General features: G+C 41.6%; 1 non-coding gene across 1 annotated transcript; it reads right to left on the bottom strand.

The window, feature by feature from the left end:
• Positions 1–8,596: 8,596 nt before the first annotated feature.
• LOC119933757 lies at positions 8,597–8,734 on the bottom strand. The gene has a single exon (XR_005452631.1). It is a non-coding gene; the product is annotated as a small nucleolar RNA SNORA7 (small nucleolar RNA).
• Between the last annotated feature and the right edge of the window lie 16,204 nt (positions 8,735–24,938).

Raw genomic sequence — 24,938 nt, 5'->3', positions numbered from 1 at the left:
GTGTAGTGGAGCCCGGGCTTGGGAGTCAGAAGGGCAATCAATCAATCAATCAATCGTATTTATTGAGCGCTTACTGTGTGCAGAGCACTGTACTAAGCGCTTGGGAAGTACAAGTTGGCAACATATAGAGACAGTCCCTACCCAACAGTGGGCTCACAGTCTAAAAGGGGGAGACAGAGAACAAAACCAAACATACTAACAAAATAAAATAAATAGAATAGATATGTACAAGTAAAATAAATAGAGTAATAAATATGTACAAACATATATACATATATACAGATCATGCGTTCTAATCCCAGCTCTGCCACTTGTCTGCTTTGTAACCTTGGGCAAGTCTTTTGCTTCTGGGTGCTTCAGTTACCCCATCTGTAAAATAGGGATGGAGACTGTGATCCCCACATGGGACCAGGAAAGTGTCAAACCCAATTTGCTTGTATCTAACCCAGTGCTTAGGACAGTGCCTGACAAATAGTCAGTATTTAACAAATACCACAGTTATTATTAGTAGTAATAGTAATAATAATAATAATAATAATGGCATTTATTAAGCACTTACTATGTGCAAAGCACTGTTCTAAGTGCTGGGGAGGTTACAAGGTGATCAGGTTGTCCCATGTGGGGCTCACAGTCTTCATCCCCATTTTACAGATGAGGTAACTAAGGCACAGAGAAGTTAAGTGACTTGCCCAAAGTCACACAGCTGACAATTGGCAGAGCCGGGATTTGAACCCCTGACCTCTGACTCCAAAGCCCGAGTTCTTTCCACTGAGCCATGCTGCTTCTCTTTTATTACTCTTTTAAGTGCTCAGTACACTATGTCTATGTCACTTTGTCTATGGTTTTCATTATTCATTCATTCAATTGTATTTATTGAGCGCTTACTGTGTGCAGAGCACTGTACTAAGTGCTTGGGAAGTACAAGTTGGTAACATATAGAGACGGTCCCTACCCAATAGCGGGCTCACCGTCTAGAAGGGGGAGACAGAAAACAAAACAACACATATTAACAAAATAAAATAAATAGAATAGTAAATACGTCCTTCTCACTTATGTCTGTTGTTCTCGGCTTAGTGGCTAGAACACGGGCCGGGGAATTAGAAGGAGTTGGGTTCTCTAATCCCGGCTATGCCATATGTCTGCTGTGTGACCTTGGGCAAGTTGCTTCACTTCTCTGTGCCTCAGTTACCTCATCTGTAAAATGGGGATTGAGAGTGTGAGCCCCTTGTGCGACAGGGACTGTGTCCAGCCTGATTAACTTGGGTCTACCCTAGAACTTAGAACAGTGTTTGGCACACAGTAAGCACTTAACAAGTACTATAATTATCATTATTCTGCAAATATCATCTGCATCAATGATTCCCAACCTTTGAATGTAGAGAAATTTAGGACAGTTCGAACCACGGCAGCCCAATCTGGAGTAATGAGGAATCTGAGGATGTGTTATTTTTTATTTTTTCTACTTGTTTAATTTGGCCTCTTTTGCTTTCCCTGTGCCTCTGTAAATAAAATTTCGATTATCACTATAATGCCCATGATCTTAAAATGACATCCTTACTACTGTTGAAGATCCTCTATTTTGTGTAGGAGAGCTTGATATTAAGCACTCAAAGTAGTTCATTAGCCATAATCCCTGCCCACGAGGAGTTTACAATCTTGTAGACAGACACTAAAACAAATTAGAGATAGGAGATAGTAAGAAAGAATAAAGATGTCTACACAAGTGCCTTTCCTGGGTGTGATTACCCCAGGGCTTAGATGCCTTGGTCCTGCTGAAGTGGAAGTTAGAAGGATATAAAATGGGGACATAAAAATCAATTGGGTAAGGAGATGTGATTTCTGAAGGGCTTTGAAGATGGGGAGAACAGTGGCTTTTTGGATGCCAGGAGGGTGAGTGTTCCAAAGAGTAGGAAAGTAAGAAATTGGTGACAGAAATGGTGAGACTAAGACATGGTGAGTAGTTGAGCTTAAGAGGAATGAGGCATGGGAGCTGAGGTGTCTGAGAGAGGAAAGGGGGTAAATAGGAGAGAGATTGGGTTACTTTAAGTGACTATTGGGCCAGATGGCTCAATGGTTTGGTCTGGCAGTGAATGGCCTCTCTTTTGCTCTTATATCATCATCATCATCATCATCAATCATATTTATTGAGCGCTTACTGTGTGCAGAGCACTGTACTAAGCGCTTGGGAAGTACAAGTTGGCAACATATGGAGACAGTCCCTAATTGATAATTCCAGAAGTGAATTTCAGTTTTCAAGGATTGAATGTAATTTGTCAGATTTGATTTATTTACCTCCTTTTTTTAACCAATCAATAAATCATATTTATCAAGCACCTACTAGGTGCAGTGCACTATACTAAGCAGCTGGAAGAGTACAGTACAACAGAATTAGCTGCCACATTCCCTGCCCACAATGACCTTATAGTCTAGAGAGGAAGTCAGAGATGAATATGAATAAATAGAAAAAGTAATTGATATTATCTAATGTAAAGATATGTACATAAGTACTGTGGGGTTGGGGGTGGGATGAGTATCAAGTGTCCAAAGGTCTTGGATTGAAGCACATAGATGATGCAGAAGGGAGAAATGTTAGTTTCTCATTTACTGAGAAACTAGCACCTCCTAGGGTTAAGAGACAAAAGCATTTCAGTTCCACTTGATATGTCTATGAAGCATTTGCTACTGGAAGAAAGGATTATTTTCCAAGGAACTGGACGCAAGAAGGTCAAAAAAGAATAGAAATACATGCCAAATGTTTCAGACAATTAAGTCTAAAGCTAATGGTAATGAATAATGGAAAAAGACGTGCCAAGTTATATTGAGCAAAGTTTTGTGAATGGAACAATGTGTAGCGAAGTAAATTCCCCGGCCTGGTTAGGATGGCTTGAATTTTCAAACTGTGTCTGGGCAGAGTGCTATTTTGAAGGACGTTTAACTTATGCCGATGGCATGTGAATTAAGCAAAAATCTGAAAAGGTGGAATATCTCATCAAATACATTTCAGTCCTTTACCAGAATTCCATTTAATACTCCCCCTCCCTCCCTCTGCCCTACCCTTTTCCCCTCCCCACAGCACTTGTGTATATTTATACATATTTATTACTCTATTTATTTCATTAACGATGTATATATAGTCATTCAATCATATTTATTGAGCACTTACTGTGTGCAGAGCACTGTACTAAGCACTTGGGAAGTACAAGTTGGCAACATATAGCTGTAGTAGCTATAGCTATAATTCTATTTATTCTGATGGGATTGAAACCAGTCTACTTGTTTTGCTTCCTTGTCTGTCTCCCCCTTCTAGACTGTGAATTCATTGTTGGGTAGGGACCGTCTCTATATGTTGTCGATTTGTACTTTCCAAGCGCTTAGTATAGTACTCTGCACGCAGTAAGCACTCAATAAATACGATTGAATGAATTGAATGAATGAATGGATTTAAGAAGGATACTCTAGAGCTCTCAGTCCATCTATCACAATTCAGAACAGCCATGTGAGAATTTGCAACCTTTCTAGTGAAGGTTGATGAACTTTTTCTTGGGCCCCATAGTTGGTACCTCAGCTTTCAGTGACCTAATTTGAAAGGCAGTCCCTGTCATGTCTGAAGTGGGTGACTTCTCTGGCTATTGCTGCCAAAATGTGACATTTTATCTGTATTTGTTGAAGTGTATTTTCAAGAGAAAAGATGCTCTGCTGGATGATCGCTCAAACCTATCCTCTCGTGCTCTGTAAATTATGCCTTGTGTTAAACACTGATGATATTTAGCTGACACTGCAGACTGTCCGACAAGCAAACGGTCAATAAAGTCTCCCCCTCCCACCAATGCTTAAAGCTAGTTTCATCCTTAGCAGTTGACCTTGTCCTGCTAATTTTAACTGTCATGCTCAGTTGATTTATGAACCAAAGTGGGAATGAAATGAGCAGGCAACAAATATCGCTACCATTTTGTGGCTGAAACGATAGGAGTAACTGAAATCAGGCGGTGTGGTGGATGTGGAGGTCATTTTGTCAATAGATGTATTCACATGGAAAGAATGCAATTAGGCTTCAATCAGTGAGGTTAGCTTATCAGACGTCAAGACATATGCATCAAAGCATTCTGTGGCATAAAGAGATCTTTTTACACCCTTGGGTACTATTAGAGGTAAAAGTTTGAATATATCTGGGTGATGGCTGAAACAATACAATTTCGTTCTTGGAATAATTTCTATTTTTCAATTGTGGACTAGAAGGGCCGGGGAGGGGAATAATTTTATTTTCTGCTGGAAAAATGATCTACTTATCCCATGGGCCCAAGACAAGCTTGCAACATTTCTCAAGAAATGCAGTCCTACTTAATTTAGCTAAGTCTTTTCATTTAGTCTGTCACACAGATCATACTATGTTTCTACCCATATATACTATACAATATACTGTGTAATATAAGCTCACATTTGACCAGGCCCCGAAGCACACTATATTTGGAAACAAATGCAAGATTGGCGTTTATAGTACTTTCTCACTTTCTCTTAAAGAAGATCTTTTGAAAGGATTATTTTCTTAGATTTTTTTCATCCAAAGGAAATTGGCCAGCAATTGAAACTATAAGGAAAGAACAAATTGATCAGTGAGAAACCACTTCTTCTTCCACTACACCTTCGATCACCAGTGCTCATGAACTCTCATGCAATTTGAGAGGACGGGGCCTCCTCAAGGCAACAGAAATCAGGGATCTTTTCAGGTTCTATGCACCATATCCAAATCCAGATGGGCATAACCACATTCTCCCCTTCACCCACCCACGGGGAGGAGATGCAGTGTCCTCTCCCCAAAGCTTAGGAAAGGCTGAGAGTCCTGAAAGATCTGCGAGGAATCTTGACATCCTCTGCACCTCAGAATTATTATGGTATTTTTAAAGTGCTTACTCTGTGTCAAGCACTGTTCTAAGTGCTGGGGATGATACAAGTTAATTAGGTGGGACACAGCCCTTATCCCACATGGGGTTAAGTAACAAGTGTCAAAGTTCTGGTTAATTTCACTGGTATTGGGTTGGTCATCCAGTGCTTAGAACAGTGTTTGGTATATAGTAAGCGCTTAACAAATACCATTATTATTATTATTATCCAGTCATTTTGTGGATTGGGTATAATATCTCCGATAATTTTGTACACAGCCTACAACTATGTCTACGCAATTTCACCGAACCACAGCTAATGGCTGGTCCCACTGGTTAACTGCAGCAGTTTAAAATGCTTAATCATCAGAGTACTATGTTCAAAGCACTGTACTAAGCGCTTGGAAGGGTACAGTACAACAGAGTTGGCATACACGTTCCCTGCCCACAGTGAGTTTACAACCTAAGTTTGTTAATGGAATAGTACTCTAGAGAGTCAAAGGATCATTTTATGGTCACTGCAATAAACATTTCAAATATTTAGAAGAGCCACAGGCAGCGTGGTGTAGTGGAAAGGGCAGAGTCCTAGGCGACAGAGAAGCTAGAATTGAATCTTGGCTCTGCCACGAACCTGCTTTGTGACTAGATTAAGACACTTAACTTCTCTGTGCCCCAGCATCCTCACCTGCAAAATGGGGATTATGTACCTGCAGTCCCTCCTACTCAACAATACCACAACTATCATTATTATTATCGGTATCCTTACTATTGTTGTTACTGTTTCTAGTACCACCAACACATGCTGCTGTATAATTATCAACCGTTATAATGCTGCTGTATCATTATCACTGTGGTGACATAAATCTGGCAACGTAAATCATAATAATCATTATGTGGTGACATAAATCATAAATAAATGAATAGCCAATTGTGTCTGGTCATTGATTGCAGCGTGGCCTAGTGGAAAGTGCATGAGCCTGGGAGTTAGGGGACCTGGGTTCTAATTCCAGCTCTGCCACTTACCTGCTGTGTGACCTTAGGCAAGTATTTCACTTCTCTATGCCTCAGTTTTCTCATTAGTATGATGGGGATTCAGTACACGTTTGCGCTCTTACATATACTGTGAGCCTTATGTGGGACATGAATTATTTCTAACCTGATTTATCTTGTATTTAACCCAGTGCTTAGTACAATGCATGTCACACAGTAAGTGCTTAACAAATACTGTGATTATATTCTTATTTATTCATTCATTCAATCATATTTACTCAGCGCTGTCTGTGGGCAAAGCACTGTACTAAGCGCTTGGGAGAATACAATGTAGCAATAAACAGACACATTCCTGGACCACAATTAGTAGTAGTAGTTGTAGTAGCAGAAGTAGTTGTTGTTGTTGTCTTTTGCTGTCGAGTCGTGTCCGATCTATAGTGAAGCTATGGATACATCTCTACCATCAGGAAGCAGCGTGGGTCAGTGGAAAGAGCACGGGCTTTGGAGTCAGAGTTCATGGGTTCGAATCCCGACTCCGCCATTTGTCAGCTGTGTAACTTTGGGCAAGTCATTTAACTTCTCAGTGCCTCAGTTACCTCATCTGTAAAATGGGGATTAAGATTGTGAGCCCATGGGACAATCTGATCACCTTGTTACCTCCCCATCGCTTAGAACAGTGCTTTGCACATAGTAAGTGCTTAATAAAATGTCATCATTATTATTATTATTATTATTACCAGAATGCCCCACTTCCATCTGCAATCATTACAGTAGCACATCTAGAGAGTTTTCTCAGTAAATATATGGAAGTAGTTTACCATTGCCTCTTTCTGTGCAGTAAACGAGTCTCTGCCCTCGCCCCTCCCCTTTCTAGACTGTGAGCCCACTGTTGGGTAGGGACTGTCTCTATATGTTGCCAACTTGTACTTCCCAAGCGCTTAGTACAGTGCTCTGCACACAGTAAGCACTCAATAAATACTATTGATTGATTGATTGACTCTCCCTTCTATAGTCAAGACTGGTAGCATACTGGAAACTCTCCAGGTGCAACCCTGAGAGGGTAGCACCTCCTCCCCCTCCCCATCCCCCCCGCCTTACCTCCATCCCCTCCGCACAGCACCTGTATATATGTTTGTACAGATTTATTACTCTATTTATTTTACTTGTACATATTTACTATTCTATTTATTTCATTTTGTTAATATGTTTTGTTTTGTTCTCTGTCTCCCCCTTCTAGACCATGAGCCCGCAGTTGGGTAGGAACTGTCTCTATATGTTGCCAACTTGGACTTCCCAAGTGCTTAGCACAGTGCTCTGCATGCAGTAAGCGCTCAATAAATACGATTGAATAAATGAATGAATGAGCACAAGTAGTAGTAGTGGTGATAGTAGTATATGACCTACCAAGTCAGAACGACCTGTAAAGGATTCTTTCTCCTCAAGAAGTTTTTTCCATCCCTCTGTGGTTGACTACTCAGGCTGATTTGGAGGCTCTTCAAGAGATGAGCAGCATATTCTGACAAGGATGAGTGCATTAAATGTACGAAGAAGTATTTCATATGCCTTCTACTAATTAAATTGCTACATTTTACCCTGGCAATTGGGTTTCCTCATCCATCCTCTTCAACTCTAGTGTGCCCCTGATGACACAAATGGAATCATCTATTTTTAATACCTCCATGGCATAGTGTAACTAAGGTTCTGACCTCACTGTAAATGATATTTTTTCTTTGGTCAGGCCTGACTGAACGTTGATAGTACGGTGATTAAAAATCACCCTGAACATTTTCAGCAGTGTCACAGAAAAGTATGACAGTGAAATCTTCGCTTTTTATGGAACTTACTAAAATAGGTACAAAGTGAATCCCTCCATCCCAAAGCTTGAGGGATACACCGTTTTTCAAAACTTTAAACAGGAAAGCAGACTTCCCATGAAATTCTGACAGTGGCTATTCTCTCAAATAATTTTGCAAATCTTTTTTTGCCTTTTTGCCTCGTTGAATCCCACTTCTCCGCCTTTATCCGAAGACACAATATAGCACAGAATAAATAGTATAATAGACTCTGCAAACTGAAGTCATAAATCTTGACAGCTGCCCTGCCCTAGAGGATGACTGTGCTATTAAGGAACTTTGTAATCTGTAATCAATTAATATTAAAGTGACCAGATGTCCCCATTTGAAAGAGATGGTCACAGAATTTGGCAGTCGTCCCACCACCGGTATCCTGACTGGTGTGACCCATTAAGATCCCGCTTTTGTCTGGGGGTGGCAGAGGCAGTGGCTGCAGCTGAGACTGTGACAGGAAGCCTTGCCCCACCAAAGCCAGCAGTCAGCAGTTCCTAGAAACAGCAAGTCCGAGAGGGGAAGATCCTACTGGAGAGCTGTCTTCTCCCATTTCTCCTCCTGCCGTCACATTCCCAGCTGCTGACTTCATTCATTCATTCATTCAATCGTATTTATTGAGTGCTTACTGTGTGCAGAGCACTGTACTAAGCACCTGGGAGAGTTTTATCTTCCCTTATGCTGTCGAGTAGTCTTCACCCCATAGCGACGCCATGGACACATCTCTTCCAAAACGCTTCACCTCCATCTGCAATCGTTCTGGTAGTGTATCCATAGAGTTTTCTTGGCAAAAATAAGGAAGTGATTAACCACTGCCTCCTTCCACATAAGAAACCTGAGTCTCCTCCCTTGACTCTCCCAGGTGCCCAACACAGGTGAGTTTTGACTTGTAGCAGATTACCTTCCACTCGCTAGCCACTGCCCAAGCTAGGAATGGAATGAGTATGCCTCTGCTTGACTCTCCCTCCCATAGTTGAGACTGGTAGAGGACTGGAAACTCTCCAGGTGTGACCCTGAGAGGGGACTTGGGAGAGTACAGTATAACAATAGACAGACACATCCCATTCCCACAGAAAACTTACTCAATTTCTGAGATCATTTCCACCCCAATGCCCAGGGGACAATCTTTGGTCACCATGGACTACCTGCTTCTCATTTAGTCTCCTCTCTACCTTTCTGCATCTCTATCTGTATTCACATCTACATCTCTCTGTGGGTCTACATCTGCCTGCCTGTTGTTCCCTGACTACCTCTATGTTTCCCTTTGGCTTTCTCTTTCCTTATTTCTCGCTTTTTCTCTCCTCCTTTTATGTTCTGTTCCCCTGCATCTCTTTAGCTCCCTCTTTTTCCTTCCTCTTTCTTCCCCTAATCTGAGACAGCTGGCCTTGGCCCATTGAAGCTCTGCTCCTTTGCAGGCTCCAGAAAAAATGGCCACTTTAATGGTTTGTTCTGCATGTGAACGTGAACTTATGCCTATGGGTACAGAGGTTGCAGTATACCTGATCTCCTTAAGTGGCCTAATACCCTTCATCCCTAACTATGTTAAGCTTAGCCTAAATTGCTCAAATGCAGGGAGACAGGTTATGGAAAAATGGGAAATGCCGGCATAGTATGTGAGTATTTGGCTGTGATTACTGTGGATTAACTTCAGCATCACCCTCGCTTTGATCTAGACATCTATCAGGAAGAATGTATTTAGTTTCATATGAGCTAAGCAGAAAAGATATGCACATGCTGGAACACTAAATGACAGAGATATTGGAGTGACTTTCCTCTTGTCGCTGTGTACTGGCCTTTTCTGATGACTTTACAGGGCTCTGCACACAGTAAGCGCTCAGTAAATACTATTGATTGATTTATTGAGCCACCGAGTGCCCCTTAGGGTTATTGAATGGCCACTTTTTTCTGTAAATATAAAATTGACTGAGATTGTTTCCATTAGGTCAAGAGGTTGTGGAAAAAGTCATCAGAGTGAACTTTCCCCTCATTTCCAGATGCCATTTGGAAAATGGCTGCAGCCAGGGCTGGGAAAGTGTCAGCCTGGTGCCATTTGCCATGTGATGGGCTAATTGAAAAGTCTCTCAAAATTGCACTACTTCTTGAGCCACTTAGCATGACTCCAAGGAACCTAGAGGTGGAGGGTGACATCCTCTCCCTTTTTCTTTGCCCACATGACCAGGTACAGTCTATCTGGTATATCCCACCAAGGCCCCACATCCTTGTAATTCCAAACCAGGCAAAGGCATAGGCTTCTCAGTAAGCAGGTTGTGGACTGTAATTAGAAGAGGATTCTGAAGTGCTGCAAGATGCACCCTTGAAGCCCCGACTGAGTTTGCTAGTTGTTAAAGCTTTATAAGGAGCACAAAAGAGATAATAAGAGGACAGTCCTTTGATGTAGAACCGAATGAGCAACGAATGTAGCAGCTGTGGCGCTGGACCTGCTACAAAACTCTTCAGATTATTCCCAATTGTCCTTCCACGTCGCAGTCTTGTTTCCATCGGGAGGCTCCATAAATTTTGTAGTAGGACACAGGCTGCTGGTTTGAAGCAAGCACTGATTGCGAAGCCTTCCCCTGTTCAAATGCTGTAAGCTGACAATTTAAGAGCTCAGGGGTAAACACCATCTCTGACGCTTGGCTGAAGATTTGTTAGCATTTAGAGATCACAGGATAGCTATCTAACAAAGATAAGATTGGGGAACCAAAGAAGTGTTCTTCGGCAGATTTTTGTGTGTGTGTGTGGTGGTGGGGGGGGATAAAAACTGAAAATCCTAATCTATCCGCTGAAGTTGGGACTTATAAAAGGAGGCTAAATTGATCAGAGAGGCCCCCCGTTCTTGTTTTCCCTTTACCTCTCTGTGAACTTTCTTGTCTTTACCTTCAGGCAGTAGAGGGTGAACCAAACTACAGAAACCGAGTTTCAGCTCATTAAAAAGTAGCCAAAGGCACTTTAACCTCATAAAGCCAGAGAGAGATCTCAGATAAAACGAGATAGCACATTGAGGTAGGGATGTCAATGTAAAGCCTTCCAGGGTCTATGTTAATAATTACAGTTTAGTTAGTAGCACTCAAAGGGCCCAGGAAAGAGAAAGGGATTGGAACATTTATGAGTTTTTAAAAAGTGTTGATGAATGAAAAACAATTTTGAACTTTTCCCTTTTGACTAAATGCACAGCAGTTTTCCCTAGGAAGTGATTCAGAGTGCAAAAATGAAAGTTTTTCCCTCTCTGAATGGAATTCATTTTTAATGTGAACAAATAAAATGAAAAATTTAAAGATCTTCGTCTCAGATTGTTCAAATTCCAAGCTAGGAATTTTCATGAGATTTTTGCAACTTGGTGATGTGAGTCAGTTTCTCAATCTGTCAACGCTTTGGCTACGAAGGGGTCAAGTATCTCAATCTCCCCTCTCTCTCCACTTCCTGTTTTTCTTAATAATGATGGTATTTGTCAAGCGCTTACTATGTGCCAAGCACAGTTCTAACCGCTGGGGTAGACACAAGGTGATCAGGTTGTCCCACGTGGGGCTCACAGTCTTAGTCCCCTGTGTCACTGAGGCACAGAGAATTTAAGTGACTTGTCTAAAGTCACACAGCTGACAAGTGACGGAGCCCGGATTCTTCTCTCTGTTTTCTGTCTGTCTTCTCTACACGTCTCTGCTTCATGCCCTACTTTTACTAACAACCTTCCATAGGAGTTATTACACATGTCTTTCATTTCTTACTTCTGAAGACCTCTCCCACTAGACTACAAGCCCCTTGAGGAACCATGTCTGTTAACACTAATATTCAATACCAAGCACTTAGTAGAGTACTCTGCCCATAGTGGTGCTCAACAAATATCATTGAATAATAATAATAATGATGGCATTTGTCAAGCTCTTACTATGTGCAAAGCACTGTTCTAAGCACTGGGGGGGATACAAAGTGATCAAGTTGTCCCACGTGGGGCTCACAGTCTTAATCCCCATTTTACAGATGAGGTAACTGAGGCTCAGAGAAGTTAAGTGACTTGCCCAAGGTCACACAGCAGACATGTGGCGGAGCTGCGATTAGGGCTCTGACTCCCAAGCCCGGGCTCTTTCCCTCGAGCCACTCTGCTTCTCATGAATGAGAATGAGCATGGCCGTGGGAGTCAGAGGACCTGGGTTCCATTCCCAGCTGAGCCACTTGTCTGCTGTATGAGATTAGATAAATCATTTAAAAATAATAATAACTGCTGTGATTGTTAAACACTTACTATGTGCCAGGCATTGTTCTAAGTGCTGGGGTGGATACAAGGAAATCAGATTGGACATAGTTCCTGTCCCACATGGGGTTCAGAGTCTCAATCCTCATTTTACAGATGAGGTAACTGAGGCACAGAGAAGTGAACTGATTTGCCCAAGATTACACAGCAGACGCATGGCAGAGCCAGGATTAGAACCCAGGTTCTTCTGATTCTCAGACCCATGCTGAACCCACTAGGCCACGCTATTTCTCGAGGTGGATAAGATTCTTTATCAACCTTCTCAGTCAGTTAGTCAGTCCATCGCACTTACTATGTGGAGAGCACTGTAGTAAGTACAATAAAACAATAAACAGAAACATTCCCTGCCCACGATCAGCTTATAGTCTAGAGGGGGAGACAGCCATTAATAAACATAAATAAATTACAGACATGTATACAAGTGCTGTGGGACTGGGAGAGGGAATGAATAAAGGAAGCAAATCAGGGAGACGTAGAAGAGAGTGGGAGAAGAGGAAAAGAGGGCTTAGTCAGGGAAGGCCTCTTGGGGAAGATGTGCCTTTAATAAGGGTTTGAAGGTCACAGAGGTGGGGAGAGTAATTGTCTGCCATTTATGAGGGAAAGTCTTCCAGGCCAAAGGCAGTACATGGGCGAGAGGTTGGCAGCGAGATGGAGTAGGGCAATCTCAGGACAGTCTCATCCCAGAAAGAAAAGTTCTTCTGAGGAGAAAGCAGCCTCCTAGGAGAATTGAGGACACACCTCCACTCTGAAGGAGATTCTTTATCACCCATCCCAGGTCAGTCCTGGCTGAAAAGGTACAGACTTCCCCAAGCTTACCAGCTTTACAGCTCAACAGGACACGACAGCGTCTGGAGGAGAGAGTAGGAAAGGTGGGCACGACTTTTAATTTCTTACCTTATTAAAGCAACTGAAGCTAACTGTCAAAGGGGTGGACTGGAACCTGATTTCACCTCCTACCAACCTTGTCTCTTTCTCTCTGGAGATAAACACACCAAGTAAATGCTGTACGAGACAGAGTTTTTTTAAAAAAAATGTTAGGGATTAGTGTGACAGACAACTTCAAACCAGGATTGAAGAGATGGGTTAGAGGGCTTTGCTTTTATAAATATACAGTACCTTTGAGATGAATCTAAGAAAAGTTGAAGCATTTTTAATGATGTTTGACAATGCTCACAGGCACACTGAAATATGATTAACACTGAATGAAGCTGAATGAGAATAAATGTGCAATACATAAGGTGGCTGGATTGATGAAATGGAAAAATGGGACAGATTGTCAATCAGGAAGGATTTTTCTGGGCACAGCTAACAAGTACTTAAAAGCAAGAAAATCTTCACAAAATAAAGATGTCTGATCATCCAGGCCTTGATGTAACTGAAGGAAAGGAAGCTCATGCTGGTGGGTGGTTTGAATTTAACCCAACACCATAAAAGTTGTTGAGGTTTGTGTGAGAATAATTCAGGACCTCCCAGGAAAGGAATGCCCTTAGGCTCTTGGGAAATGCAGTCACTGATTTGTCTCCATTTTGTCACTGTGCCCTGACCACATCCCTCAGAGAGCTCTGCTCCTACCAGACAACTTGACTTGTAAGTTGACATGAAGGATTTTTTCAACTTGGCTCAAGTGTCAGGGCAGATGATTGGCCATTTTCATGCTCTACTCATAGAAAAAAAGAAGAGAGAGTGCTGATTCCCAAGATTTCTTGGGGGATTGGGATAAATCTGCTTAAAAAGGGTGACATATAAAACAGCACACACTGTTTAACGCAGTATGGACATTTCTCTGATTTTGTCTTTAAAAGCTCAAAGTTTTGTTCTGAAATTAATTGGTGAACACTTGTCAGGGACACACTTATCTCTGCTCTCTTCTGTTCATCCTGAAGAATACTTTTAACAGTGGTATTTACTGAGCACCTAAGTGTGTTGAAGAGCACTGGGTGTCCTTCAGAGAGTACATTAAACATGAAAAGTGGGGTTCTTGCCCTCAAGGAGTTCATACACTAATGTGGGGAGACGGAATGATTTAAAATATTGAACAGATATTGGGAGTAGGAGGAGGAACAAGGATATAGGGGTAGCACAGATATATCAGGGTGAATTAGCAAAATAAATATATAATTGAATACACACACACACACACACACACAAATACATAAGTAAAGTGCATATGAATGTAAGTGCCAAAGAGGGTTATTGGGAAGACATAGGGTTTTAGGAGAGCTTTGAAGATAGGGAGCAATTAGTAAAAATACCCAATCATCACCTGGATTGCTTAAGATTCTGGCCCCTAATCTTTATAACTTTGGAGGTGGTCTATGAAGGGTCCTCCCAATACTGCTGTTAACTTTTTTGTTTGTCTTTTCTCTAGAATCTTGCTTTCAATTCACATCCACTAACGTTGTTTCTTTCTGCATTGTCTTGTAGCCATGCCTTGTATCACTTGTCCTCTGCATCTCCTCCTTCAGTAGGTTCTCTATCAGGCCTCCTTCAACCCCACCGCCCCAGCATGTTGGTCAACAGCTTTTAGGGGACGATATCATTTCACCCTCCCAGCAATGTCCTAGGCTCCTCACCCCTCCTTGGTAATAATTTTAGGCCATTTTCCAGAAATTTGGCAACCCAATCAGCAATAAGAGTTCCTGCAAAACCATTTGATTTTTATATTCATTTTAGGGTTAGATGCGTCCATTCTAATGGTAATATAAATAAAGAGAAATTCTACACCTCCATCATTTGAAGGTGTTTACTTAGAAATATTCCTCTTCTTTAAAAATTGAAAAAAAAAAAGCTATCTGCTATTTGGAAGTGGTTTTATTGCCAAAATGGGGTAGGTATCCAGAATTCAGGGACTGATAAGTCCTTAAGCTTCTGCTCTAATTTTGTAAATCAGTATCCATTTTTTAAAAACTTCAAACTACATTAGGTACAGTGGATTGAAGTCACTGTATGCAATCGAGAAAAAATATTTTATTTATTGCATATGTGAATTGTTCATTTCTAGGTTTCAGGAGACTACAGTGAATAGGCCAATAACTATAAGTCAGTCATAAAGAGAAAATAATTTTTGAAATCCTAATAAAGTTATATATAATATATATAACTGACCAAATAGTTTTTGAAGGTTTTAGTGCAATTTTTTCTAATTAATATTTTATTCACAAGTTTAATGTAGTTGTTGATATTAAGACATTTAAGAGAAATGATCTGAGGCTCTTTTAAAAATCCACACAAAGGCATTTGGCATTTTTAAATAGCTATAATTTACATATAAATATTGACTCCTTATTTGAGATAGTGCCAAGAAGCCAACTGAGAACCATCCTTCCACTTCACAACATCTAAACAATCCCACTGAGCATTCAACAAAAGCTGCCTTGAGGTCTAAGAAAGCGGAATTAAAAATGGACCCAGAAAGGGACTTTCTTTCATGTAACCTCCAAATATGATTAGAGATGAAAGAGTGAAGAGGATTCCAAGAATAATGACCCTAATGTAATTAAACTCTGCGGTTGCACGTGCACTGCGTTTGACCTGAGAGAAATAAGGTTACTGAATGTTAACATGATGGCAGATCAACACTCCCCAGAGACTTGGGTGGAAACAAATGGGATCCATCCACAAAGGGAAGAAACCCATAAAGTAAATGGAGTGTGTAAGTTAATAATAGTAATAATAATATTGGTATTTGTTCAGTGCTTACTATGTGCCAAGCACTGTTCTAAGCACTGGAGTAGATACAAGGTCATCAGGTAGTCCCACGTGGGGCTCACAGTCTTCATTCATAAGGCACAGAGAAGTAAAGTGACTTGCCCAAGGTCACACAGCCGACACGTGGCAGAGATGGAATTTGAACCCATGACCTCTGACTCCCAAGCCCGAGCTCTTTCCACTAAATTCCCCTGAGCAATGTATGCCTCAAAGTAGGAAATATTTAATGGATCTATGCTTGGGAAGGTAATTCTGGGTGCATCTGAAGAGACTAAATTAAACCAACAATCTAGTCTGTGTTGTGCGTGGAATCATGTTGCATTGCTCCATAGACTGACTCAGTCTCAATTTTCAAGTCTGCCTCTTGGAATCCAGTCCATCTGTCAATCAGTCAAACTATTAATTGAGCACCTATTGCATTGGGAACACTGCACTAAGCACTTGAGTGAGTACAATAGAATCTGTAGACCCAATCCCCAACCTCAAGGATTTTACAATTAAGATGGAGAGATGGGCACTAAAATAAATTTCAGACAAAGTAGTAGAATGTAAAAATTATAAAGATATTTACATACATGCTACGCAGAAAACCAATGGATAAACAAAATAATAAATGCAGAGGAGGTAAATAAGTAAATAGTTGAATACAAAATGATAAAACTGAGCTATGCAAGGTATCAAATAAATATTCTAAAATAAGTAATCAGGGAAGCAACATGGCCTAATGGGAACCACAAGGGACTGGGAGTCAAAGGACCTGGGTTCTAATCTTGGCTCTGCAATTTACCTGCTGTGCGACCTAGGGCAAGTCACTTCACTTCTTTGTGCCTCAGTTCCCTCATCTGCCAAATGGGAATTCAATACCTCTTCTCCCTCCTACTTACATTGTGAGCCCCATGTGGGACCCGATGATCAATCAATCAATCAATCAATCGTATTTATTGAGCGCTTACTGTGTGCAGAGCACTGTACTGAGCGCTTGGGAAGTACAAGTTGGCAACATATAGAGATGGCCCCTACCCAACAGTGGGCTCACAGTCTAAAAGGGGGAGATCTTATCTCTACCCCAGTGGTTGGCATATAGTAAGTACTTAACAAATACCACAATTACTGATGAATAAAAATAATCAAAGCAGAAGGATGAAAGAATCAAATATTTAAGAAACAAATGTGGAGTATTTGCCAAAAAAAAATTACGGAGCATTTACTTGAGGTGAGTGAGAGCTTGTGAAAAATGGAAATGGATGCATTTTCCCATCATTCACAGTAAGAATGAAGACCAGGTCCAGGAAAATGAAGAAATATGTTTGAGAAATGGAAAGAAAAAAGGCACTTGGAAAAAGCATCTTGCTAAAACTGTTGACTTTAGAGATGTCTGAAGATTGCAAAACTTTCAGACTGATTTAAAAGTAGAGACAAAGGCAGAGAATGTTTACAAGGAAAAAGTATTTTGAAATGAAGTGAAGGCCTGATAGAGAAGATAATGTGTCAATAAAGACATTTGAATGATGAGAACCTCAGCCAAATATTATTTCTGGAGCAGTCAAAAGTGTTGGAAATATTTCACAATGTTTTCTAGGGGTCTAAAGCAGTAGGATTTTTTTTGAATACATAAAATGAACTATCTTCCTGTAGAAACTGCATCTGCACATTGAAGAGGTCAGTTATAAAAAGACACGGTAAAATCTGGTTTATTCACGGCATTCCCCGTGAGAGGTGGATGAACCCCAGATTAATGGAGATTATTAGCTAGAGGAGATAAAGAGGATTCTGGGAAAATTCCATCTTCAACCCATTAACCATAAATTAAGATGTCTAGACTCAGTCAAGCAATCATATTTATTGAGGGTTTACTTTGTCCAGAGCATTGTACTAACTGCTTGGGAGAGTACAATATAACAGAATTGGTAGACACACTCCCTGCCCACAATGAGTTTCCAATCTAGAGGGAAATACCTGCTTTCCACGTGGTGAAGCCCTCACCTTGTCCTTGGAAGGGAGGAGAAAGTGAAGGTCCCTGATGCAATGTAGCAAACTGTTTCTCTTTCACGGAAGTCCTAAGCTCATATGATATTCACTGTGGTTCCTCACCGTCCGGGGAAGCCTCATTAGGATTCCAAATGACCAACGAGTTAGCTTGGAACTACAAAACCCATCCTGGCTGGAGCTTAGTGCAGAGCCCAGGACAGTGACGACATTCTTTTGGGACTCCATGCATCCCCTGCGAAGGTGTGAGGCTAATCAGCAGCTCCAAGCTGCAGCCCCAACAGACCTCTTCCATGTTTGATGTGGTTGGGTGCTCTCCTTGGGAGCTGGGATTCCAGGAAGCCAAGGTAAGAATCCTGGCCAGGCCAGAGGGGTCTGGGGGAAAGGTGGGCAGCTTCCCCAAGCCCTAGGCCAGAGGAACACAAAGGCCTGAGTTGGAGCTCTCCGCAGGGCAGTCAAGGTTTGGGGCTGGTGGGAGCCCTACTCTAGGGCTGAGGGAGGCAGCAGAAGCCCACCATCACTGCTCTTGGGGCTCTGCTTGATGTAAAACCTGAAACAGGTGGCCTTCTCACACCCCTTCTCCTCGTTCTCCAGCTCTGAGAGAAGATAGGTAGCCCCTAGGTCTCAGAGTCATGCTGGGGTGGGACCGTGGCATTATAATAATAATAACGGTAGTATTTGTTAAGTGCTTACTTTATACCAAGCCCTGTGCTAAGCGCTGGGGTAGATATAGGGCAATCAGATGGGACACAGTCCTTGTCCCACACAGGGCTCGCAGGTTAAGGGGAATGGAGAGCATCTTCACCATTTTCAGATGAGTAAACTGAGGCCCAGAGAGGTCTTGCCTAAGGTGAGGTAGCAGGTGAGTTGCAAAGTCGGGATGGAAAATCAGGTGTTCTGTCTCCCAGTCCTCTGCTCTCTCCACTTGGGCATGCTTCTTCTCACTGAGCCATGCCTCAGGCAAGCGATCGCAATAGCCCCAATCTATCAGGGTCCCTGATCCCTCAGGGAAGTGAAATGGCAACGTCTCCATGTACATATCAGTGCCCACACTTTGAAGTTGGTCTGCTGGGCCTGAGGATCCTCAGAAGTTTGTGTCCGTGTTGTCAGTCAATCACATTTATTGAGCACTTACTCTGTCCAGAGCACTATAAAAGCACCTGGGAGAGTGCAATATAATGGAAACATTCCCTTCCCACTACGAGCTTACATTCTAGAGTACTGTAAGTGATCTAGGTCAACTATTCAGGACTTCATAGAAATCATGAGCCACTAAGAGCCGGACATACAGCTCTAACATAATAGGCCCTCAAAATACCACGTGCGTTCAATTTAAATAAAGACTGCCTGGAAAGTTTGATTTAATCCTTCAACCCGCCAATGGCTACATGTTCAATAATTCAGCCATGCAAATTGGCTCTGGCCCATAGGACCAGAGTTTAGATGAAAGAAAGCTATAACAAATAGAGAACATGTCTTGAAAATGTAAAGATTTGGTAAAAACTGTAACGATGACCAACTATTACTATTTTCTTTTAGGGCCCCAATGTCCTCTTACTTCAGATGTACTATTTCATTGGCCCAGGCCAGTGGAAGAAGGGATGGTGAACATTTTAAACAACTGGTTTACCATTTATTCATTATTTCATACTTTCAAAATTAGCTCAAAAGAATTATCTCCTGCGCACAAAATTCAAAAAAATGCACCTGAACTCGCTCTTCAGGTTAAACAAAGGTAGATGTATACATTGAGCACATACCATAAATGCCAGAACGGTGTTTAATAACTTCCTTGATAAAATATGTGCAAATAAAGCATTCACTGTACTGTAATTTTCGTGTAATATGTGTACATTCCACACCCTCACTCTACCCTATAAAAATTCAAAGGAAGCCATGAAACCCAGTTAACAGTATATTATATGAAAATCCTATGTTTCAGAAAGGACATTTCCCCAAGGCAGCCGTTCAAAGGAAGCTTGGAATTTTCCATCTGAAATCTTTCTTATTAATGATCTTACATGGTATGTAGCCCCCACCCTCCCACCCCACCTCTTTTCTTTCTCAACTTCAGTCTGTGGGAATGAAGAGCCTGAACTGCAATCTCTGAAATACAGGGTAATTCTAGGAGTCTGGTTATGTATCTTCAAATGGAATTTATTTGATCTACAGCATAGCCTCGCTGAAATGCATCCCAAAGCTATTTTTTGGGAGAAAGGCCAGAATCTGCTCAGTGTCAGACCAAACCAGAATATGTATCACTCTAGCTCTTTCCCATTTACAGCTCTTTTTCAGCTGCGTGATAAATCAAACATCCTGTTGAAAAGTTTGGTACACAGTTTGCCAACAATATCTGTTTTCTTCATTGACAAATCTCATATTCTAACATGAAAAATAACAGCCAAAACCACACATCTTAAATATCTTGAAGACTGAACAGCTTTTCAAAGACTGTAGATTTTCAAGCCTGTTTGAAATATTTGTCTTCTTGAGCTCCTTGGGTCTTCAGAAAGTGTTTCTGGTCTTTCCATTTTATACAGTCATGCTTCAAATCCTGGGGTAACTGGGACCATATATTCGTGTAAGGAAGGGGCAGAAAAATGTCCATCAGTCTGAAATCAGAAGACCACCTTGATGCAAAAAATTGTTTTCAAGGCACCTTCATAGGACAAGAAAACAAAATATTTTAAATAATACATTGAGTGCAGCTTATTGAGGTGCAATGCTCCTTCTACTTTCCATCCAGTATGCTTCAACGAAAGTTAGAATGGGCCTCAACTTGGAATGAAAGGGCATTTTAGTTCCAGATCCTAGTTGATGATTCCTCATACTGACACACATTTTGGGGCTTGTGCAATTTTGTGCAAACACAACACTTACATGCATATCTATAAATTATATATTTATATTAATATCTGTCTCCTCTAGTCTGCAAGCTACACTGTGGGCAGAGGACATGTCCACCAACTTTGTTGTATTGTACTCTCCCAAGCATACAGTACGTAGTAAGTGCTCAATAAATGCCACTGATTGACTGATTGAAGTGGAAGTGGATCAACATTGCCCATTTACTTCAACATTGGTCGCCAGAAAATTGTTGGTGCATAAACTCCCTAGGGACATTTTTGATGTGGGTCCGATTGGAATCGATAGCCTAAGAGGGAGAAATCCTGTATTTCTTTGTGGAACATCTGAGAGCCTAAATTTGTATCCAGAATAAATATTTGACAAAATATGGAAGTAGCATCTAAAGGCTATTAAGCATTTTACTGTTGCACCGTGCTTTGTCCAGGAATTTGCACTGAACAGTTCCAAACCGAGTTTCTCTTCTCTTCCAATGTCCAGTTCTATTGCCACCTGGCAGGGAATCTCCTGGGACCCCCGGAGGCCTAAAATCTCTTCCTGGTGGCGACGCACCCACTGTTAATAGATTCCAGTTGATGATTAGGTATTCACAATGGTGACTGTCAAAAATGAGATTTACTTACATCCTCACTACTCGGCTGAATAATAAGTATCCCAAATTAGGCTGCAGACCTTTTTCAAATAAAAAACAACCCAAAATGCAGTTGTTGCCTGGAAGCTCATCATCTATATTACACTGAAGCTTCTTTAACCTTCCGCTACCACCAGTCTTCTAATGGTAACCAGGAGTGAAGAGTTTTGGGAAATCAAGTTTTCCTTGACAGGTTTCGTCAGTTTAGCAAGAACACCGAAGGCTGATTTGGCAGTCCACTTATATGTAATCTCTTCAAACCTAGTCAAATCTAACTGTACAAAGCTCCTACTCATAATCACTCAATGACACAAGTTCTAAATCACCAAAAATGCACTTCAGCTTATTCCTTTGGTGCTCGCGCGCACTTCTCAGACTGCAAATGGTGGATTTTGCACTTTAAATCAAGGAGGCAGAGCAAAAATCTCAAGCATGCAACAGCTTCAGCCTTTAAAAATGAGGCTGGCTTGGAAGGAATTTGTAGCAAAATTACTGCACATATTAACTCGACTTTTTTCTCCAGATTCTTTCCACTTTCAAAATGCCAGTTTTTCATGACTGAGTTCGCAACTGGGTAGCTGTGAAGATGCCCGAGGAACTAGAGTTGCAAAATTTTCACTTCAATTTATTTCACTATTTTAACTGTTCTCCCTTTTCGAGAATCTTCTCATTAAGAGAAATTAGTCTGTTGTACTATGGTTGTGAATTAAGCAGCTCAATTCAATAGAGAAGCAGCGTAGCCAGTGGAAGAGCATGGACCTAAGAATCAGAAGGACCTGGGTTCTAAGCCCCGCTCTGCCACTTGTCTGCTGTGTGATCTTGGGGCAGGTCACTTAATTCTTTAATGTCGGTGTTCATCATCTGTAAAATGGAGATAAAAGCACCTGTTCTGCTTCCCTCAGAATGAGAGCCCTGAAGGACAAGGTCTGTGCCTGATCTGGTTATCTCTTTTATCTCTCTCAGGTCTTGGCATGTAGCAAGCCCTTGATAGATCATCATCATCATCATCAATTGTATTTATTGAGTGCTTACTGTGTGCAGAGCACTGTACTAAGCGCTTGGGAAGTACAAGTTGGCAACATATAGAGACAGTCCCTACCCAACAGTGGGATAGATGCCTTAAACATTATTTCTGGTGTGGAGATTTCTGCCTGCTTGACAGCATGGCTTAGTGGATAGAGCACAGGCCCGGGAGTCAAAAGGTCCTGGGCTCTAATACCGTCTCCACCACATGCCTGCTGTGTGACCTTGGGTAAGTCACTTCATTTCTCTGGGCCTCAGTTGCCTCATCTGTAAAACAGGGATGAAGAGTGTGAGCCCCATGTGGGACAGGGACTCTGTCCAACCTGATTAACTTGAATCTCCCCCAGCACTTAGAACATAGTAGGAGCTTAACAAGTACCATCATCGGTATTAATATTATTATTATTTATTGACTAGGATGGTAGGGATTCTGGGCTACCTGGGCACCAGGTTTGGGGGCTCACACAGACCCCGGCTGGCCTGTGGAAACACAGCCCCTCCTGGAGACTTCCAGGAAAATGGAAAGCCAGAAGAGTAGTCCTGTCATATCTCTCTCCCTTCTTCAGGCCCCTCATCCATTTCTGACAGTTACCATCCTGCGGGGACCCCTGATTGGTTCCAATACAAAGCCAAACCATTGTTTGCTTTTCAGGCTGGGCGCCGGAGGACTGAAAATGTATTTGCATAATGGAAAAGATTACTGATTTGCAATTACAAGGTTCAGATGGATAGGGCTGTGCTCCTCGGGCACCAGAATGGGGAGTCTGACTGAGAGACAGTCGGCGCTGATTGATGGCTCTCTTTAAAGAACAGAGCCGCTAATCAGGCCATCGTGGCACCAGAGAGAGAATGCCAGGAATGTGTGAGAATTTTCGCCGGTGCCATATTCACTTTGACAAGCATGAAGCGTCGCCCCTGCAAAGGCCGTCTTAGGTCTAGACCGGGCCGCGTGGAGGGTTGGACAATACTGAGCACTGGAGAGTCAATATCCCCAAATTTTTAATAGATTTTAAATTCATCTCTAAATTGCACCCCTCTATTCTCACATTCAGGGATTAGAAAAAAAAAAGCTGGATGTTTGGAGATAGATTTCCATGTATTTTGACACTATGGAGATTTTACAAAGATAAAAAGGCTGGATGCTTTCTGAAGAGAGATAGCACTGAAGAAAGACAGCTAGGAAAGATTTTGCAATATACTTCCTTCACCCAGGGATCTATAGGACCGTTTTAGCGGGATTTTTTGGTAAGCAAGAACTCAGTGGAGAGTCCGAGGGTTGTCTTGTTGGCTAACTCAGGTCAGGCTAGAAACATACATGTATTTTTAAGACTGCTATTCTTTCCAATAAGCCATCCTGTCCCCTTGGCAATATCCTAAGCCTATCCAGTATGCCCCACTTATTAATAATTTATGATGCGCTGCTATAAATACTATAGGGCACAGAGCAAAAATGTTTGACTGCTGGATTGCAATTTAATAACCAAGTTGTAAAACCTATTATAGAACATGACCTACCAGGTCTGTCCTGCATAAATATTTTATCAGGAGTTAAGAGCAAAGTACAGGAAAGCTCTGAAAGAATCAGAGGCTCTCTGTGTTTACAAGAAACCATGAAACTGTCTCAGCATAGTGGGGATGCCATAATACCATCAAGCTATATACTATTAATAATAATAATGATGATAATAATGATAATTACGGTATTTGCTAAGTGCTTACTATGTGCCAGGCACTCTACTAAGCGCTGGGGTGGATACAAGCAAACCAGGTTGGACAGAGTCCCTGTCCCACAGGGAGCTCACAGTTTCAATTCCCATTTTACGTATGAGGAAACTGAGGCACAGAGAAGTGAAGTAACCTGCCCAAGGTCACACAGCAGATAAGTGGCTGAGCGGGGATTAGAACACGTCTGATTCCCAGGCCTGTGCTCTATCCACTACGACATATGGCGTGTGGGTTGCTCTGATTTTATGTAACTTAAAAATGCTATATATGATAACTGGCATTGTAAATATTTAAATATTTCCAAACGAGGATCACTCTGGATGACCAAACCAAGGAAGCTCCGCTGAGAGGCCAGTGAACAGAATGTGGCTCTGGGAATCGGGAGGCTTCGGTTGTAGCCCCAGTTTCCTCACTTGTCTGCTGTATGACCTTGGGCAAGTCACTTCACTTCTCTCAGCTGCCATTTCTTCTGCTACAAAATGATCCTCTTAGAACCTAGCAAAGCAGAGGTTGGCAGCAGGTCTGATGTTTTAACATAGACATAGAAACAACACAGGCCGGGAATGTATCTGCTTATTGGTGTATTGTACTCTCACAACTGCTTAGCACACTGCTCTGCACACAATAAGTGCATACCACTGAGTGAATGAATGAAAGTGGGTGATTCCATTCAAATTAAACAGCTACCCTTCTTAGAACAGTTATTCATTTTTAGAGTGTGCAGAAGGGGAATATCTGAACATTTAGTCTTTGAAGATTTGAAATGTTTCGGGAAGTGCCATAACATTTCTTGTTTGGGGGCAGGCCTTGAGCTAAAGATTCCAGAGAGCCACGAGTAAGAAGTTGTTGTGGTATTTTTGGCCGAGGCTGGAGGTGGTGCTATCATCAATTTCCCAAAAAAGGCCTCTCTCATAAAAAGTACAGCCTGATTTTTCAGACTTACAAGATTTATAAAGTTCAGATAAATTCAGATGCAGTTCAGATAAATTTTAGATAAGCCTCAGATTCTTGAGTGCTTATCTAAACCAAATACATTCTGTATT

This window comes from Tachyglossus aculeatus, chromosome 10 (assembly GCF_015852505.1).
Source record: "Tachyglossus aculeatus isolate mTacAcu1 chromosome 10, mTacAcu1.pri, whole genome shotgun sequence".
NCBI classification, from domain to species: domain Eukaryota; kingdom Metazoa; phylum Chordata; class Mammalia; order Monotremata; family Tachyglossidae; genus Tachyglossus; species Tachyglossus aculeatus.
The sequence above is the reverse complement of the archived record's forward strand: the minus strand, read 5'-3'. Positions and strand labels throughout refer to the sequence as shown.